The sequence below is a fragment of the Conger conger genome, chromosome 19 (assembly GCF_963514075.1).
Source record: "Conger conger chromosome 19, fConCon1.1, whole genome shotgun sequence".
NCBI classification, from domain to species: Eukaryota; Metazoa; Chordata; class Actinopteri; order Anguilliformes; family Congridae; genus Conger; species Conger conger.
The window spans coordinates 19,816,316-19,821,315 of record NC_083778.1 but is presented as its reverse complement, the minus strand read 5'-3'; the positions used below and the strand labels follow the sequence as shown (position 1 = coordinate 19,821,315).

Below are 5,000 nucleotides of genomic sequence, written 5' to 3'. Positions count from 1 at the left end.
GATAAAAAGCAGAGGGAGAGAGCAGTCCTTTCTCAGTCAGAACAGCATGACTGTCTGCTTAATGAAACTGTGTGACAGGGAGGGAGAGCGATGAGTCTATAAATTGTCATTCTGGTCTGGCGACTCTATAAATGAGTCTCTCAAGGGTATAATGACAAATGTTCAAGGCCTTTACTTTGTTGTAAAAAAAGAAAAAAAAAGGAAAAATGAGCATTTCTTTAGTCGTCAGGTTGTAAAGCTTCCTTGGCAAGAGCATGTGCTCTTTGATAGCATGGAGCTGGTGTTGTATTTGATAGCATGGAGAGTGTTGTATTTGACAGCAGGGACAGTATGTTGTATTTGACAGGATGTTGTATTTGACAGCAGGGATAGGGTGTTGTATTTGATAGAATGGACAGGATGTTGTATTTGACAGTATGTTGTATTTGATAGCATGGAGAGTGTAGTATTTTACAGCATGGTCAGGATGTTGTATTTGATAGCATGGAGAGTGTCGTATTTTATAGCATGGACAGGATGTTGTATTTGATGGCGTGCAGAGTGTCGTATTTGACAGCATGGACAGAATGTTGTATTTCATAGTGTGGGGAGTGTAGTATTTTACAGAATGGACAGGATGTTGTATTTGATGGCGTGGGGACTGTTGTATTTGACAGCATGGACAGGATGTTGTATTTGATGGCGTGGGGAGTGTAGTATTTTACAGCATGGACAGGATGTTGTATTTGATGGCGTGGGGACTGTTGTATTTGACAGCATGGACAGGATGTTGTATTTGATGGCGTGGGGAGTGTAGTATTTTACAGAATGGACAGGATGTTGTATTTCATGGCGTGGGGAGTGTAGTATTTTACAGAATGGACAGGATGTTGCATTTGATGGTGTGGAGAGTGTAGTATTTGACAGCAGGGACAGGATGTTGTATTTGATGGCGTGGGGAGTGTAGTATTTGACAGCATGGACAGGATGTTGTATTTGATAGTGTGGGGAGTGTAGTATTTTACAGAATGGACAGGATGTTGCATTTGATGGTGTGGAGAGTGTAGTATTTGACAGCATGGACAGGATGTTGTATTTGACAGGATGTTGTATTTGATGGCGTGGAGAGTGTAGTATTTGACAGCATGGACAGGATGTTGTATTTGACAGGATGTTGTATTTGATGGCGTGGGGAGTCTTGCAGGCCTGCTTGCTCAGTTCTCCAGAGACCCGCAGTGCTGTAGCACATCCTCAGCTTGTGCAGGAGAGATCACACGTGGCACTTTCAGCTTTCACTGGAATAGGCCCTGTTCCCCCACACAGAATAAGTGCCCTGGCTCACGCTTTTGATCCCACTGTGTAGCGCCATGTTCCTGAGGTTTCCACATCGGGGTGCGATGAACAGTGTTGTGGTTTGTAGGTGTTTGTTGCTGCAGCTCCTCTCTTGACCATTAGAAGTACAGAATGACCTGTTGTACCTTTAAACCTCACCGAGGTGCCCCCTCTGGTCTCTGCATGGCTGCTTGTGCCAGGCGCGATGCTCATTCATACTGGGGTCATCTTCCCTCCCAGGTCAGAGGTCACCGGGCACGATCACCGCTTTATTGATGTTGCACTTAACATCTCTCATCCAGCCGGTATATGAACAAACACCCGCTTTCATTTTGACCTGTTCTCCGTCAGCGCGTAGTTATGCGTAATGATTTTTAAAGATAATGTTGTGATTTGATGTAATGGTGTGGGTGGGGTTAGATTAATCGGCCTGTTACTGTGCGTAGCCGAGACAGGATTTTCATGAATGGGCTGGTTACATAACTCTGCTCTTACGTGGTCTTGTATTACTCGAGAGAGCTATATTCAGAAGGCCATTTTGTCCCAAAATAATAAATTCCTCTTACTCCATACTTAGTGGGAGAGTTTTTCGTTTTCTATTCTCTTGAATTCATAGGCTTTTGTTGCTTTGTAGTGATGAGACGCTAAATCAAAGTTATGAGAAGGTGTTTTGACATTCTGAGCCATAATTTTGGGAGAGTATCTCACGGTTACAAGATGCTTGTTTGGTAATTAGCACTTGACTCAGGATGATGGAATATCCCTCCCCATCCGCCTGTTTGTGAGACGCTGAGTGACACAAGCTGTTGTGCTGGATAACCCTGGCGTGTGCTGCTCATTGTGATCATCTGCAGGCTGTGTTGTTGGAGAGAGTGTCTGCATTTCATCATTGTAAATTTGTTGCACAGAACAGCGAAACTGTGGTCAAGTTCAAGTTTCTGAAAAAGGAAAGGGTGCTTATTATGTTATAATTTGCATAATTTATTTAGTCAGGCATTTTATTATTTTCTTCACCCTTTCTCAAATCTTCATCCTTTTTTTAAAGTTTTCAGTTAATCCAATGGCTATAATTACTGCACACGGTGAACTGCCTCCAACTGACATTTATATATTTAATTACGTTGAATTGCATATTTATAGCAACAGCTATGCAGGCACACACGCAGACACACACACACACACACACACACAGTGAGGCATCAGTAATCTCTGAGCCATCCCGGGTGTTATGAGAAGGCATTTTTCGAATGCTAGAAATGAGCATAAATCAGGCCCCTGTTTTAATAGCCCCAGCTGTATTCCAGGTTTAGTGCTCTCTCCCCCCCGAACAGCCCCATCTGTGTGAGGCAGGGGCCACAGGGGCAGCCAGGGACACGGCAGAGTGGAGTTCAGCTCTGCTCCAACACCACCAGTACACATGACTGTGTGGCTGTGTGTTTCTGTATGACAGTGTGGCTGTGTGTTTCTGTATGACAGTGTGGCTGTGTGTTTCTGTATGACAGTGTGGCTGTGTGTTTCTGTATGACAGTGTGGCTGTGTGTTTCTGTATGACAGTGTGGCTGTGTGTTTCTGTATGACAGTGTGGCTGTGTGTTTCTGCATGACAGTGTGGCTGTGTGTTTCTGTATGACAGTGTGGCTGTGTGTTTCTGTATGACAGTGTGGCTGTGTGATTCTGCATGACAGTGTGGCTGTGTGTTTCTGTATGACCGTGTGGCTGTGTGTTTCTGTATGACAGTGTGGCTGTGTGTTTCTGTATGACCGTGTGGCTGTGTGCTTCTGTATGACTGTGTGGCTGTGTGTTTCTGCCTGACCGTGTGGCTGTGTGCTTCTGTATGACCGTGTGGCTGTGTGCTTCTGTATGACAGTGTGGCTGTGTGTTTCTGTATGACAGTGTGGCTGTGTGTTTCTGTATGACAGTGTGGCTGTGTGTTTCTGTATGACTGTGTGGCTGTGTGTTTCTGCCTGACCGTGTGGCTGTGTGTTTCTGCAGAGCCGAGATCAGCTCTGGCTCCGGCTCTTTCACTTGGTCACAAGTTAGCGATATCCATCGTCCAATCATACATCACCTCATTATAAACTGGTCTTTTGGACTCGGTGGCCATTTTGTGCCGAAACAGTGCCTTGCCTCTGGTGTCCCATACAGGGTCCTGAGCAGTAGCAGGGCGCAGGCTCGCTGTTTATCGGCTGTGATTCAGAGGGCGGCAGGCCAGGCCCGGCAGGAGGTCCGCACACTGGACTTTATTAGACTACTGCTGCTAAAGCAGCGTCCTTCATGGCACAATGACCTAACAAACAAGACAAGCTTAACGTAATCGTGTGGCTGTTTGTTGAAATGCAGAGTCAGCTCGGTTGGATCCCTGGCCCTCTGGGTGTGGAAGTGTGGAAGTATGGAAGTGTGGAAGTATGGGAGTGTGGAAGTATGGAAATGTGGAAGTTTGGGAGTGTGGAAGTATGGAAGTGTGGAAGTATGGAAGTATGGGAGTGTGGAAGTGTGGAAGTGTCCTTGTGCAAGACTCCTAACCCTCCTGACGAGCTGGCTGGCGCCTTGCATGGCTGCGTTTCACAGTTCAGTGCGGGGCGTTGACCGAGAAGCGTTCATCGTGAGGCGCTTGGCGTAGCCCGTTTATCAGCGCGTTTATTCTCCCGGCAGAATCATGCCAGCATCCGAGGCGTCTTCATCGTCATTATGGGCTTTTTGGACACGGCGGCGCTGCTTCGCCCCGCTGCTGACAGTGTGGGATGGTGCGCGTCGCCGGACTGTCACTCCCGTGGCTGTGTGCACCGGGGTGTGACGTCCATTTAAAGCTCCTTAGGAAGCGTCGGCGTCAGCGAGGCGCTCTGTCACCGGGCCCCCGGCCCCTCCGGAGGGAGCGCTCAAAACGCCGCATCCCCCGTCTGGAGATGAACTTACGCACCAGCGTGCGGAACCTTTGCCGTGTCGTTAAAAAGTCTGGAAAGTTTCGCCGAGTCTCCAGAGGAGGGAATTCCAGAAAGATTTCTCTGATGTTTTTTCGGCGACACGTTCTTTTTGAGCCGGCTCGATTTGTCTTCTAAACTCCCGGCCGTATAGGATCTTTATTTTTTTATTTTTTGTTGTCTTGTGAGCGGTCTATCCTTCCTGCTTTGAGAATGTATTTGAAGGGTATTATTTGCGGTGTGGCGTTTGCTTGGTGGGGGTGTTATTGCATGAGGACAGTGAGTAAGGCGTGCCTGCGTGTGGGTTTTGAGGGATTGAATGGGTGGTAATGGGGAGGAACGGCCTGGTCCACAGTGCTTCCTGCAGGCAGGGATGTAAATGGCTCTCTGAGCGTTCGGCTGGTTGTAGCACAAGCTCCACAATGTGGCTGCTCTGTGCAAGTGCTGTACGAGCCAGAGGCGAGATTCTCCTCTCCCTGCCTTTAACGCTTTAAAACACTCCTGAGATCTCTGTGATTTTTAACAAAACATACATACTCCTACAGTAACCTAATTTATCTGTAATCCCCCAAGAGAACATTTACTTGTGCCGGTGATTTCCGGTGTCTAGATGAATACAGTAATTTGAATAACACATTTCACCCAGTTCTTTTTCACAATAGGCGATTTAGTTTATTATTTAAAAGCAACGGGCATGAATGTAAGTTAATTTTACATTAATTGACACGAAGCTTCTGAAGTGTGAGGTCACAAATGAATGTTCTCAACTGAA

General features: G+C 46.8%; 1 protein-coding gene across 1 annotated transcript in view; it reads left to right on the top strand.

Moving 5' to 3' along the window:
- Positions 1-5,000, top strand: part of LOC133118947 (SH3 and multiple ankyrin repeat domains protein 3-like) — a 203,370-nt gene that overhangs the window by 71,288 nt on the left and 127,082 nt on the right. The gene's annotated exons all lie outside the window — the stretch shown is intronic.